The sequence below is a fragment of the Camelus ferus genome, chromosome 10, assembly GCF_009834535.1.
Source record: "Camelus ferus isolate YT-003-E chromosome 10, BCGSAC_Cfer_1.0, whole genome shotgun sequence".
NCBI lineage: Eukaryota > Metazoa > Chordata > Mammalia > Artiodactyla > Camelidae > Camelus > Camelus ferus.
The window spans coordinates 59,941,674-59,956,842 of NC_045705.1; the positions used below are offsets into that span (position 1 = coordinate 59,941,674).

Genomic DNA, 15,169 nt, shown 5'->3' on the forward strand with positions numbered 1-15,169 from the left:
GCCAGCTTCCCAGGGTAATTGGGGCCCAGGTAAGTGAGAGAGAGGAAAGGGGGCTTCAGATGAACCGCATTTATCTTTACTGGAGACACCTGGGCCCTGGGGCACAGACATCCTCATAGGCCTAACATGGCCCAGAGAAGCTGCTAACTGGCTTCAGGCCACCCAGCAAATCAGAAGGCAAGTGGGTGCTGGGACCCAAGCATTCTAGGCCCAACCCAGGGCTCCCCACTGCCCTAGAGTCACTCCTTTTGCAGCGTGGATCAAGCGCAGAGAACAGTGAGTATAGTCAAGATGATGCACCCACCCCACCCGACGCTGGTCAGGAGGCACTGGCCATTGACAGCTGTACCCCCAAGAAGCAAGTTGAAAACCAGCAGCTAGTTGCTCCATTCCCTGCCTCACTCACTGCAGATACTGACAGGGCAGATTTGTACAGAGAATGGGCTCAGTCTGCCTCTGCAGAGTCCTCAAGAAGAGGAAGGAGGTTCCAGTTGCAGCATAATGGATTTAAATTAGACACCAGAAAGAACTTCCGGAGGCAGTATTAAAAATGACAGGGCACCGAGAAAGGGAGCAGGATGAAAGCGGTTGCAGAGTCTCTTCTAAAAGACAAGATGCTATCTCACTCATTATGTCATTTTAGCTTCAAAACAGACCTGAAAGGTAAGTGTGGCTGCCCATGTTTTCTAGATGAGCAACTGATGCTCAGAGAGGGTAAGTGACTTGGCCAGTGTCTTCAAAGCTCTGCTCTGAAGAAGCAGAGCTGGGCTTCAAAGCCAGGACTGACTCAGAAGACTGCACATCTCTCTTCTCTGGAAGGCCTCTGAGATCGAGATCAAGGCACCACCACACCCACCACAGGCATCTTACCGCCCATCTTCAGACGCTCAGTGGTGGCCAGTTATAAAGAAAGGGCTCTGCGTTCCCGGCCTGCCCAGCTGCCCCCAAGATGCTATGCCCTGGAGCCTCAAGGTGCTTTCCATGTAATGTGCCCGACACCTCTTCTGTCTCACTATGCACCTCAGCTCCCCTGACATCAGCCTACCTGTGGCCTTTGTCCCACTCTGGAGATAAGGCTGTCCCTGGCAAGGCCACCCTGGAAGCCACCTGTAGCCTGATGTGTGTGTGTTGGGGGGAGAGTTGCTGTCTTCTCTGCAGCAACAGGGTAGACAGGAGGCCTGGCTCCCCCAGATGCACTCAGTGCTTCACACATCACTGCCCTGGTCCTGGAAGGGCTGAGCCCCATCCCACCACTGCGGAAATGGAAGGTCATAGCAACCAAGACACTTGCCCACCATTAAAGTATAAGGAATAATTCAATAGGAAACTGAGCCAGGATTCAAACCCAGGTCTGCCTGATTCCAGAAGCCAAATGTGTCCCCAGCACATCACTGTACCTGTGAGCGCCTGCTGTGTGGTCTGCTCGCCACGACCCCTGGGGCCATGCCTCCTGGCCTTATGCTTACCCTTCCCCCTTCCTAAAATACCTTTCCTGTCCAGTTTGGGCCAGTGGAGGTCCTAGTCTAACTTCAAGACTCATTTCAAATGCCCCCTTCTCCATGAAGCTTCCCTGATTTCTCATTCTCCTCCGAGTTTCTCTGTTCTCACTTGTCTCCTGCTCGTAGCTGCCAGACCTGCCCCGTGAGGAAGAGACCTAGACTGTGTCCCAACCACTCCCCTCCACCCCAGCCTTGGGGCTCCTCCAGGGCAGCGACACCCGAGTCCTCTTGCTCCCAGCTCCCAGCACACACTTTGGGGCAGAACTTGGGGACCTCTCGTCCAACTGCTTTCTTCCACAGAGGGGACACTGAGTCTTGATAGAATGAGAGGCCACTTCTCCCACTTCTCACAGGACCTGGTTTGCAGGAGAGGGCTTGGGGGAGGGGAGGATAGCTGACAGGTGTGTGTCAACAACGTGGCAAGGTTGCGGGGAAGTGTCACAGCCTCATTACTGGGGCAAAGTCTAGACTGAGGGCGGTGATGGTCCCCATCCTCTCATTAAAGGTCCGGCCACACCGTCAGTTCTGGGCTTTCACTGTATTATTTGGGATAATGGTAAAGGCTGTCATTTACTGGGCACTTCCTGCTTGCCAGGCACCGTCTGAAGCACTTTTTGTTTATTCACTAAATCTTCACAACAACCCTACAAAGTACTTCCTGTTATTCCCATTTCCAAGATGAGGAAACTGAGGCACAGAGAGATTAAGGGGCACACTGTTTTGTTCCCCAGCCATATTACGGCAGAGTCAGGACTGCAGGATAAAGTCTGGTTTCAGAGCCTGTGTTCTAACCACTACTCTCCATTGCCTGACAAAGATGGACAGAGACACAGGATGGAAAAAACTCAGAGCCAGGTCCTCAGTGGACTGGTGGTGGCAGAGCTGAATCAAGTGATGGGGATAGCGGCCGGGGGCCTAGGCACCAATCTCAAAGGGGTGATAAGGAAAGATGGGTGCCCCCTGAACTCCTCTCCCTGAGGGGACTGCGGCTGTTGGGATGCCTTGGTTCGTCTCTGGGGTCGGGGCTGAGACCCCCTTCATAAGGGATATGCTCAAGTACCAAGAGATGAGCCTTAAACTGCATCCTAAGGAGGGTGAGTCCACAGACCCCACTGCTTTTGACCAAGAGAGTGAGGAACATCTTCCGTTTGCCTCTCTGGGCCTGGACCACTCTGCGTGGAGTCATGGAGGCTGATCTCAATGGATTGCACTGGGCTACGTGCCGCTGGAGGTTTACCTAGTAGGAGGCCCCCATGGGAGACCGAAGGAAGAAAGAGAGTTGAGGTTTTATTCCCTAACCAGGTCTCCTAGGCTGACTGGGTCACTCACCTGCAGGACACAGCTGCTGTCCACACAGCTGACCACTTCCTCCCCTGGCATCTGCAGCCCTGGGCAGTGGCTGCCCCCGGGTACTGCCCTCCCTTTGTTGGTTTGCCACACTCCACTCCCGGGCAGCTCACCCTGGGCTGATGCACCCTCTCTGGCTGGGCCAGAGCAGGATCACGGGCTGCCGCCAATGACCCCATTTTTGCAGTCTTTCCTCAAACAGAGCCTCCTCTCAATGTGCACAGAACAAATGATTGCAGAATAGTGGTTTGCAGGGGTGCTGTTACTAAGCATACAGGTCTCTACTGTCTCCGCCTGGCCTGGCCCAGCATGCGGAACAGGTTGGGGGCAGGGAGCAGGACTGGGCCACGAAGGGCAGGAGGCTGAGTTCAGTGAGGCAGTCACAGCCAGTGTGAGTGCTCACCATACGGCAGGCACTGTGCGCTACACGCCAAGCACTCCATTCGCCTCTCAGAACCCTGCAAGGAGGTACACCCTATTTATGCATTTTATGGAAGAGAAAACTGGTGCTCAAAAAGCTGAAATGACTCACCCAGAGTCATAATGCCAGTAAATGACAAAGCCAGGACTCAAATGCAACTTTCTCTGCCTCCAAAACACATCCTGGTAACTACCTTGAAAGAATTTTATTGGTTTGGCTTTCAGCAGAGGCAGCTGACGTAAGTGGGGTCAATTACTGGTGAGGGCCACACAGAGGCCTCCCATGTCTCCCCAGTACCCTCCCCTGGATGAAAAAAAAAACCCTCTGACATTCTTCAGTTCTCCCAGGTGGGACGGAAGCCCTGAGCAGGCAGTGCAATTGGGTGTTTAGGTTGGAAAAACAAGCAGATTCAGACAAGGCTTCATTGTTAAGGAGAGCTTGACGCTTTGGCCATTAAAACAAAACCAAGCAAGATAAAATGCTTGCTGCCTTGTCTTATCTCTTAGAAAGAAGGCAGACAGGGAAAGGCCCCCACACTGGGTGTTGATCCCCAACCACCCATCAGCCTCCACCTCAGAGACCCAGCCTCAGGTGGCCCGGGCAGTAGAAAGAGCACTGCATGGGGAGTCCAGGGTCTGAGTCCAGCCAAGCTCTGCCACTGTCTGCGAACTTCTGCTGCACACGGCCAGCGGGTCCAGCACTGCACTGGTGCTTTCTGTGCCCAGCCTCGTTTGGTCTCTCTGGCCTTTCCAGAGAGAGATTATTGTTATTTCTGTTTTCAGATGAGGATGCTCAGGCTCAGAGAAGACACCCAAGCGGGGAGGAGAGAAGTGCTGGAACCCAGGTTTACCAGATTGCAAGGTCTTTCCACTCCCCTGTTTCTCCAGGGAGAGCAGTATCGCAGAGGAGGGAGCAGCCCGGAAGTGCAGGTATCGTGCTGGAAATGCTGTAGGAGCCACGCTGCAAGGGGTGGCCAGGTGGTTCTCAATCTTGGCTGCACGTTGACATCACCTGGGGAGCTTTAAAAACTACTGATACCTGGGTCTTGCCTCAGATTGTGAGGTGGGAGCAGGCAGGACTCTTAAAATTTTCCTAAATCATTCTAATTTGTGCAGCGAATTTAAGACCCATGGGCCCAGATGCCCACTACAGCCTCTCCTCCCTCACAAGCTTCCCACCCCACTCCTCTTGAAGGAAAGAAGGGCTTTGTTACTCTGACACCATTTTACAAAAGGGACAAAAACCAGGCAACACGTAAGGGACGAGGTCATGTCCTCAAGGCCCCACAACCAGCCATGACTGCAGGCAGCATGAGATGACCCGGACTTCAGGGTGCCTCTGGGTTGAACTCTTTGAAGATACTTGGGGGGTCTTGGCTCCCTTGTCAGTGGAAGAAAACTTTCACTTTGAGCCTCCTGGGTGGGAGAGTGAGATGAATTCTTCATGGCATTTTTTTTTTTTTTTTCAAATAGAGGCCACTCATTCAAAAGCTAAACAGCTGTGGGATTAATGCTGGAAGACCACCTCTGCCGGAGGGTGTGCCTTGGGAGCAAGAAGATAAAAGAACTCTGAGCAAGGCCTGTTTATTCTTTTCTGTAGGAGATTTTGTCCCAGGCCTGAGAAGAGCTGGGACCCTCAGACCTAGGCCCACACTTCCTCCCCACCTGCCTTCCTTGTACCCTCCAAGCAGATTGTCACAGATGGCGAGATAGCGTGGGGTGGTAGGAAGAGGCATGCCTGTGGAGTCCAGCAGAACTAGGGTCTGCCCAAGCTCTCCTCCTAGACAGCTACCCTGGGACAGGAACCAGTCCCCTCTGAGTTCATGCCTAGTGCTGACCTCACAGTGGTGCTGAGGTGCGTGTGCGTGCATATGTGTTAAACAATTCTTTCAAATTCAGCTCCGGGACCACCACCTCCGGGAAGCCTTTTCCGACTTCCTCCCCACCCAGCACTGGACAACCCCAGCCCCTGGCCTTCCCTGCCATATTCTGTCTATTCTGTGTTGGCACTGCTGCCTCCCCTCCCCACTGGACCGCTCATTCATTCATTGCACAGAGCAGCTGCCTCTGCCTGGGATTCATTCCATTCGTTCTTCCTTAGCACCTGTCCTACCAGACTCTGCTTCGTGCTCCAGGTACAGGTAACAACAGCTAACATGCATCAAGTGTTTGTTATGTGCTGGGTAGTTTTCTGAGTGCTTTACACATATAACTCATTTAATCCTCACCACAAACATCATTGTTCCCATTTTACAGATGGGGAAACTGAGGCCCAAAGAGGTTACATCACCTGCCCGAGTCACACGGCTAGTAAGTGTGCACTTGGGCTGTGATTTGAGCATTACCCTCTACCCACCATCCAAGGATGTCGATGGGACCAGTCGCCGCCCTGAGAGCTCATTCTTTACAATTTGGAAGTTTTGGATCTGTGTTTACTTGTTTAGTGTCTGTTTTCCCTAAAGACCAAAATCTCCAAACGTGTTACATTTTGGATGTGTGTGTGTGAGAGGGAGAAAGAGGGAGACCAAACGAATGCTGCTTCCCCTGAAGGAAGGACTCACTCTGCAGCATCTGCTACCTAGACCCCAGATCGGCTCTCCCAGTCATTCCTGCTGCTAAGGCCTGAGAAGAACCAGGTCCCTGGACATCCTGGTCCTGCTCCCTGCCTAACTTAGCTTGGGGCCTGCCCAGTGGGAAGGTGGTGGGAATCACAGCTCTGCAAATCCCATCTGACAGTATGACAGCAAAGTGTCCTCCTCTGGGAAGCCCTCCCTGCCTGCCTGGCACACCCCACTCCTGGCATCACTAGCTGGACTCTTCCATCAGCTTCTTACTGAGTCACTCAATCTTGAAGCTACTGAGGGGACAGGCAAGGGGACTCTTGCTGAAGGAGCACCCGCCTGTGTGTCAGGCCTGACACCTGCCTCCCATTGTCTCATCCAACCCCCACAACACTGTGATTAACAGCCCCATTTTATAGGGAAAGAAATAGAGGTACAAAGTGAGCAAATTGCCCAAGGGGTAGCTCACACTACCTGTCCCAGATAGGGGTGGGGCGGCCACTTTGTGCCACGCACGCTGCTGGGCACTCGGAGGGTTGGGACGGCAGAGAATCTACTTCTGACTGGCTAACAAGGGAAGCAGACCTGCCCAAGCCCAATCCACAGACCACAGTCGGTGAGCGAGGGCTGTGGATCTATGAGGGAGGAATCCTGGAAGCTTCTAGAAGGAGGTATCTTCAGGCCTGGCTAGATTCCTCACTGCTCCACTCCCATGACCACCACAGGAGGAAGGGCAAGCCTTGGCTTACAAAGCTCTGGTGCCCCAAGGGTACCGCCTTGGAGGCTGTGAAAGGAGAAGCAGCTGCCCAGCCAGCTGCCCTGCCAATGACCCCCCTGTGGCTGAGCCAGCCCTGCCAACCTGGCCTGGCCCAGCCAGCTCCCAATCACAGGGTCTCCTCTGCCCAGCTAATGACCGTGCTGCCAGCAGCCCAGGCCACCACCCTCCTTCGGGGGAGGCAGCAGCTAACTACAGAGCCTGCTGGCCCAGACAGCGACCGGGCCAAAAATCACAGTCACTTGTCACACCACATCCTCTGGCCCTGATGCTGTGGTCTCCTCCCCTACCTTCCAGGGTCACAAAGGACACTGCAGAAGGCTGGAGCTCTGGAAGCTCAGACACCACCCCATTCACCATAGACCCGGGAAAAAGACCACAGAGAGGGGCTGATTCACCCCAAATCACACAGCCAGCCAGTGCAGGGCCCAGGGTCCCCTGCACAACTCAGCACTGCCCTTCCTTAACCTGAGAAGGTTCATTTCTAGGCTTTTTACACGTGCAGTGTGCTCTCCTGCTACTTGGGTGGAGTTGAAGAGGCAGGACATCTTCTAAGAGCTGTCTGTTTGGTCACAGATAAGAGCACACTCTTGATTCCTCACTCCCCATTGTCTAGCTGTGTGACCTTGAGCAAGACAATGTACCTCTCTGAGCCCCCGTTTCTGAGGCCTAACAGTAGCTACCTCCCAGAGCTGTGAATGAGATCCTCTGTAAAGAGCTTAGCACAGTGTCTGGCTCAGAATAAAAACTCAAGAGCATTAGCAACAGTTCACATCACCATCACAGTATTATTAAATGAGCATGTGGACGCATTTTACAAACTGTAAAATGTGATGCGATGGTAGGTATTGTTTGTAACTATTACTGTGACATGTTAAAGATTCAGAGGGGGTGTGATCAGAGGGCTAGGTAATCCAGGAATGTTTCTGGGGGAATTTATGACCTGAGTTGGGCCCTGTCAGACAGGGAGGTGAGCTGAGAAAAAGGCGGTATGGATGGTGTGGATGATGGGAGGAACCCTTTAAATAAAGGGGCCACAGGTGATGTGTTTAGGAGATAATGACGAGCAATGACCAGGAGTCCACACAGTGGCTGCGGTGGGCAATGCCTTGAATGTACAACAAAGAGACCTGGTCTCCATCTTACTGGCAAGGAGTCACAAGGGGCTCTGAATGGGGACCTCATGATGCTTTCTGCAGTGTGAATTCTGTCTGACGCTCAAAGTCCTCAACCATCTGATCACCCATCCCTCTTCTCCAAACCCCCTTCTAACCCCACAGATCCATTATCACCCCGGAGTTCTTCCCACTTCCCTGCTTATTACACTTTCCCATCTTCCCTGCCATTAGCCCACCTCATGGTTCATGTTCACCGTGAAGCACCCTTTCATTAAGTGCCTATCGTGCCATCTGCTTTACATATATGACTTCACAGTCACCATAACTACCCTCACTTTACAGAGGAACCTGAGGCCTGGCAGGGTCAGGTGTCCTGCTCACAGTCTCACAGTGGGTAAGTGGCACAGCCAGGATTCTATCTTGAACTGTCAGGACCACTACTCTCTAGCCCCAGCCCAGGCACCTTTCTCCTTAATAAAGCCTTCCTGGTTACTCCAGTCCCTAAGAGCCTCCTCTCCTCACAACCCCTCCCCACTCATTTGGAATCAGAGGCCCACAGCTTGATCCTTGTTCTTCTAGCTTGGTTTTCATTGTTTCCCGTCAGTCCACCTTGCCCCTGATAAGAGAGCTGGGGTGGATAACAGGTCACTTTCTTCCTATCCCTCCTTCCCCTGTATCTAAGACTTCTAGCACTAACAGGAACCACCTGCCTCCTCTGGTGGGATTCAGAAGCTCAGCTGAACATAGAGTAATTTCCCTGAGACTGCCTCCCAGTGAGGGGAGCCATAAATTATTCACTGCACCTTTGTGCCTAGGGAGGCCAGAGGGAATGAACACCAGTTCCCCACAACCCCAAAGGAAGCCAGCAGCCCTGGGGTGGGGGGCCAGAATCCAGAGCCCCTTGCCAGGGTCCCCAGGCAGATTCTAGAGGACTGTGGGACCAGGGACGTGGTACAAGGGAGCCTGACCCATACAGGGGTCTCAGCTGAACAAACCAGGCCTTTGAACCTGTAACAGTAGCTTGCATTCCAATCTAAGGCAAATCTTAGAATGTCCCAGGATTTCCTGATCAAAATTCAAGCTTCCTTGTCTTCTAGGGAAGGAAACAGAATCTATTTGGTCACGCACTGTATATTTATATCTCATTTAAACCTCACAACAACCTTGTTAAGGAGGAATTCTAATTTATAGAGAAGCAGCTGGGGCTCAGAGGAGTGAAGTGACTTGCCCAACGCCACATGGCCAGTGGGAGGAATCAAAGCAGATGTATGCCGCCTGGTCCGCTGACTCACTGTGGCTAGCCCAAGCCGCTTAGCGCACTCCATTGAGAGCTAGTCACCACACTGCCTTTTCCATCTGGGTAACTTCCAGGGCACCTGAGTCGGCACTCAATTCCTGAAGCAAACTCAAAAGGCCCTGAGCAGGTGGTTTCAACCGTCTCTGAGCCTCAGTTTCCCACACGAGGTAGCCATTAATAACAAGCCCAGTCTTGGTAAACACACACAAAAAAACTCTTCAGCACTTGACAGTATGTTGGATGTGATGGTCCCATTATCTGAGCAAGTAACACACAGCCTGCCTTGACCCCATTTAACAGGTGAGGCTTGGAGCCATAGATGGATCCAAGAGGTCCCAGACTGGCCCTCCAGCCCTGTTCTGCCTCACTCCAGATTCCCACCACACCATGAAACGAGATCACAGGTGTGAAATTATCTCATCAAAGAGGAGCTTTGTTTAGTTGCAGGGATTATTATGAGAATTTGAATCCCCATGGATGGTGGTGATATTGGGGGAATCCCAAGTCCCTCAGTCACTTTCTCTTCTGGTTCCCCCCACCCCCTCACCCCCAGGGACTGAGCTTCCAGGCTTCAGCTGACCTCTCCACCCTCCCCCACCTCCCAGGGGCTTTCCAAGGTGGTTTCCCCTAGACTCCAGGAAGCTGGGCAAAGCAGGGATTAACTAGTCCCAGCCAAGGCCACAGGGCTCAGACAGAGGCCACGTTCCCCCTCACCCCTGAACAACAGCCCACAGAGGCCATGCCAAGCTCTCTTTCACAACACTCCTCTCTCTGTACAGCCCCAGGGTGCAAGAGAAGTAGTCCCTGCTTGGGAATCCAGACACCAGAGACTGTGCCCCCAGCCCTGAGGTCTTGTGCAAGCCCCTCCCCTCCTGGACCAGAGGTGTCTTGCAGGTTCCCCTGCCCCGGAGAGGCTGAGGTCAGACCCTTAGTCTGGGGCAAAGGCTGTGGGGCTGCTGGGATGTCTGACGCCCCAGCACCAACCACACAGACTCTCACAACAGCTTCATACATGGTCACCCAGACCTCACATCAGGGGTGGGGAAAGCCCCAGCCACCCACCCAGAAGACGCTAACTAGGGAGGTGGGTGGACACCTTGAAAGATGTTTGGGAAGGTTTTCTCAAGTGTACTTCTGGTTCAATTACTCACTCACTTTAGGACCCCAACAATTGCCCTGAGCCCAGGCCTCAGTGTCCCCCTTACTATTGTGAAGGATGTGAGCTGCGGAGTGCTGAGGGGGCTCATCTCCAGTTCTGATGGGCTCTGACTTGGGGTCCTCTACAGAGTGTTTTCCCAGCAGATAAGCAGAGTCTCAGGGCCTCCGGAGTGTCTTAGAGACACTGGAGTCTGGCACACAGGGGAAGGGGCAGCTGCTCTCGGACAGGGAGGCTTCTCACCTCTGCTCTCAACTCTGGGTCATCTTTCCCGGGAGGTGAAATGGCCATGGAGTGGGAGGGAAAGAGGCCAGAGGAAACCACTTCCCCAGCCTCAGGATCAGCTCTCAGATGCCCCAGTGGCCCCACCTTGACACCTCCCCTCTACCTCCTGCCTGGCGGCTCAGCACGTCCTTTCTTTTCCTCCCCACTCTCCGCTCCTTTCCCTCTCCAGTCTAACAGTCAATCCTCCCCAGTCTCAGCCTGAGTGAAAAGGGCAGATCACTCAACCCTGCTGAAACTGTTTCCCCATCTATAAGCACACAGCACCTTTTATCTCACGGAGTAGTAGCGAGACATTTGAGGGATTATTTGCGCAAGGGTGGGGCGCGGACCCACACACAATGGGCGTTCAATATGTGCCCGTTTTCTCCCTTTCCCCGCTCCCTTTCCTAAGCCCCCTCCTAGCCAGTTCCAGCTGCAGCTGTGCCCCGCGCACGCCCGCAGGTGGCCCAGGCGCTACCCGGATGGGGTCGGAGACCGCCCTTGCCCGGCATCCGGGGCTCTCTCACCTGCAGCTTTCGGCTCTCTCCTGTGTTTTCTTCGGAGCAATCGCTCAGCCCTCAAACTGGGGCAGCAGGAAGGCGGCAGCTCTGGCTCGCAGCACCAGCCTGGTCCGGTTCAGTCCGACTGGGACCCCTCACAGTGCTCTGAACGGGGACTGGGGCTTCCCGGACGTTCGCACGGTCCCAAGTCCTAAGCACCGAGTCGGAGGCAGCTTAAGGTTAGGGTTTCGGCGAACCAGAGTCTGGGGGCGTCAGGGCTCCTTTGCACTCTGCCTTAACCCTGGGCGGAGGGCCGGGGGCTCCGACACACACTACAGAAAGGCTGGGAACGAGCCCGTAACCATGGAGCCGTATGGTGGGCCAAGAGCGTCCCGCCCCGGTGCACTGGATCAGGGTCAGGGGCTCGGGGCGTCCCGGCTACACGACCAGGACCGCGGACCAGGGAGCGTCCCGGTGGAACCCGGGGCTGGGGCAGGCAGGGCAGGGCGCCGGCAAAAAGGCTCGGAGCCGCGGCGGCCGGCGCCCGGCGGGTAAGTCTTCCTAGGTCCGGACTCGGCTCGCTCTGCGAAGTGGGGCGGTCCTCGGCGTGGCAGCTGAGTCCAGAGCTCCAGGTCGCGGCTCCACTTCCTTCTCTTCCTCCGGCTCTCTCGCCGCTCGCTCAGTCTCGCGCCGCAGCGGCTACCACAGCCGCTGTCATCCCTGCCGCCCACCCCCAACAGGAGCTGCAGCTCGAACCTGAGCAGAGCTGAGCCGAGGCAGCGCCGCCCAGCGCCGGGGCTCCCGAGTGGGGCGGAACCAGCCCGCGGCCCCGCCCCACCCGGGCTACAGGCAAGGGGCGGGGCACGCTCCAGATCCCCTTCCCTGGTCCCGCGCCGTCGGGCAGCGGGAGCCAATCGGAGAGTGGGAAAGGAGCGGAGCTCTGCGGAACTTGGACTCTACCTCCGAGAGGGCGGGCCATAAATGGAGAGGTGCGGCTGGACAGAGGACAATGAGGGGGAGAGGGGGTTAAAGAGCTGAGCGGGGGATCCGGATGTAGGGAGAGGTGGGGTGCTGCCACGGAGGTGGAGGAGTCATGGGGTAGGAACAGGGGTCGGGGTAGGAAAAAGCAGGGTGGAGGCTAGGTGAGTTATCGGCCTTCGGGACTGGTGGGACACACCCTCGCGGTACTCCTCTCCCTCCCCAGCTTCTAGGGCTTAACGCAAGGTGAGTATTGGATGGCATGAAATATTCAAATTTCAGGAATCGGTGAAAAATAAGTTTGGAAACAAAGAGCAGATCTTTCTTCAACATTTCCCCATTCCCAGCGCCCATCCGCGGGGAAGAGCGTCGCTGTCAGTTCTAAAAATAAGAAACCAAGAGCAGAGGTGTGTGAGGACCACACACACACACACACACACACACATTCTCGCGCTCTCTCTCTCCTTGTCTTGGTTTCTGCCGTGTGCTCCCTCCCCTCCCCTCGAGCCTTCAGGCAGGAGCTGTGTCTGATGTAGCTCTGAGTTCCCAGACCCCAGCACCCTGCGCAGGGCGGGGCACAGAGCAGATCTTGGAGGGTTTTGATGTATGAATAAATGAGTTGAATGTCCTGCAGGGGCCATGTGAAAGCCACTAATTGGCCTGGGGAGCAAAGGAATGGAGCCTGCACAGTACAGGTTTTCTGCAGGCCTTACCAGCAACCTTATGCAATAGGTACCCCATTTCACTGATGAGGCCACCAAAACAGAGTGGCCAAGTGATGATCCCAAGACCATAGAGCTCACACAGGATTCCATTCTCTCATCACTATCACATTCTTGGGCAAAGCTGTGTGGGTTTGAACTGGTTACTCAACCTCTCTGAGCCTCTGGTTCCTCATCTGTAAAAGGGAAATAAAGATGTTGCTACTTGGCAGGGACCGGGTGAGCACCAGGCTTCAGAGGGTGGAGGGAAGTGTTCTCGTGGCAGAGGAAATAGCATGTGTAAAAGCAGGCAGTCTGAGAGAACACTTCTGGGGACCCGTGGCCTATTATGGGGGCATTAAGAGAGGCTTCCCTCAGGGAGTGACAGGCTGCCTCAGGCCCGAAGCAGGGGTTAGCTAGCTTAGGAGGGAGTCTCAGGGAATGGATAGTGCCCTGTCTGGGCAGAGGCTAGCCTGGGCAAATCCCTGGAGGTGAGGGAGAGCACTGCTCTGTTGAAGAACCCAGACAAGTTCAGGGTAGCTGAAGCTCCCAGAGAAAAAAGAGCAGAACAGATGGGAAGAGGTAGGCGGAGCCGGGGAGTTTCAGACTTTTTTCTAAGGGCCAAGAACTCTCTTGGGGTCTTGCTTGTGTGCCTGACCCAACAGGGTTTTGCTGAAGCCCCAGCCTTGAAGCCCCTAAGCCATTGGTTACCAGAAGAGCACCCTGGGAAGTTTTTAAGCCAGGCATTGATATGGGAAAGATAGCACTTTGTAGGGAAACCAAATAGCATGAAAACACTTAAAGCCCACAAGAGGCAAATAGTGTGGGGCAAGAGGTGTGAAGGGTTGGAGTCCTCCATGAGGCCTGGACCTAGAGTGCCTTAGAGTTGGGTTAGGAGAACAAGGAAGAGAGTGAGCTGGAGGCTGAAGCCCAGGCTCTGAGTAGGGGTGGAGGATGTTGGGGGAGGGGATATACCCTCTCCTGGCCAAGCCCAGGGTTGGGGGTGGGGAGGTTGGCCCCAGGAAACTCACACTGGTGGCTGTGGCCAGAGGGCTTGTATTTTGCCTTACATGTTGAGCTTGGTTATGGTGCAAAGAAACCTTGTGACTTCTCCCTCTCCTTAGAAATTCTGTGGCTCCCAGTCGCCAGCATGATCAGGTCCTAGGTCCCTAGCCCAGTGTTCCATCCCCTCCATTATTGCTCCTCTCAATCCCAATAGCCTCATCTCCCAATCACTTCCCTCTCCCCTTACACCAAGCTTCTCCCAGCATCACCCATAAGCAGGATACAGTCTCTCCCCTCCATATGGTTGCTCCTGTTTGTCTGGGGGTCCAGGTTCCCATTCTCTCTTGAGTTAATTCCTGCTTCCCTATTAGAGTGAAGGGAAGAAACTTTGGGGCAAATACTTCATCTGTCTTCTTCTGCTGTATCCTCAGAGCCCAGCACAGAATCTGGCATGTAATAGGTGCTCGGTAAATAATTGTCGAATGGATGCGCCATCTCTCAAATCAAGTGTTTCCTCCTTTGGAAAGCCTTCCTCAATTCCCCCAGGAAGTCCACCTTTGGTCTGGGATCTCTCAGCTTGAAGTCTCTGTAATCAGGTATTTCGTGTCTAGTTGGCCCCACTGGGCCAGGAGCTCCTCCGTGGCCATGCGCCTCTACCCACCACCACCCCGCAGAGAGCTGGGCTGGCCTCTTAAGACCTCAGCATTGGGAGATGAATGAGGCTCTCAGAGAGATGTTCTTTGGCCGCCCCTGCTGTGGGAGCCTCTGAAGCAGGTCAGATGAGCAGAATGCCTGCATGAAAAGGAGGCTTTCAGAACAGACCCTCCATGACCCCTGAGGCCTGGGAGAGAAGTGCCCAAGGTCACCTTCAGCACACAGTTTTCAGACGCCCACATTCACCCTCTGACTACCCTCGCCGGGGGAGGAAATCTCCTGACCTGGGAGAATCAGGCCTTTTTGCAGCCAGAGAGACCTACAAAGCGTGGCAGAAGCATGGTCATGGTGGCTTGTCTGAGGATGACTGAGGGCTCAGAGGTCGGCTCTGAACCTGGGCCTCAGGGCAGACAGGAAAGGCTAGCTTTGTCAGCCTGGTGCCCTGCTCCTCCGCTCCGAGAACCTCACCCTCCACATGTTCTTCTGACCTCACTTTCTTCTGCTGCAAGCTCCTTCCCTTTCTCAATTCAAATAAACATTCACTTTCCTGCCTACATTTACATTAGGAATTTTGCATTCTTTTTCTTAAACAGGTCCACCAAATTGTATTAGACTTTATACCCCATGAGATCTGCTTGCAACAAATCCTTACGCTGCACCCATCAGGTGCAGGCACTGTGCTAGGTGCAGACAGACATGGCCCTCCCCTCCCACAGCCCATGGCCTGGTAGGGTCAGTAGGCTCAGCTGAGCTCGGCCCTCACACTCTGTCCTGCTTTCCTACCTCTGCCAGCCTGGAATCCTTTCCCCAGTTGTCCTGCCTGCATGCACCCACTCAGCCATTGGACTTTTCTCCAGCCCTCAAGGCCCAATACGCAAGTTGTCCCCTCTGAGA

General features: G+C 54.4%; 1 protein-coding gene across 4 annotated transcripts in view; it reads right to left on the reverse strand.

Moving 5' to 3' along the window:
• The window catches only part of GDPD5 (glycerophosphodiester phosphodiesterase domain containing 5), an 82,924-nt gene extending 71,190 nt beyond the window's left edge, over positions 1-11,734 (reverse strand). For all 4 annotated transcript variants that reach the window (XM_032489406.1, XM_032489407.1, XM_032489404.1 and 1 more), the window contains exon 1: positions 10,965-11,734. The gene's annotated coding sequence lies outside the window, so the exon portion shown is untranslated. The remainder of the gene's footprint in view (positions 1-10,964) is intronic.
• Between the last annotated feature and the right edge of the window lie 3,435 nt (positions 11,735-15,169).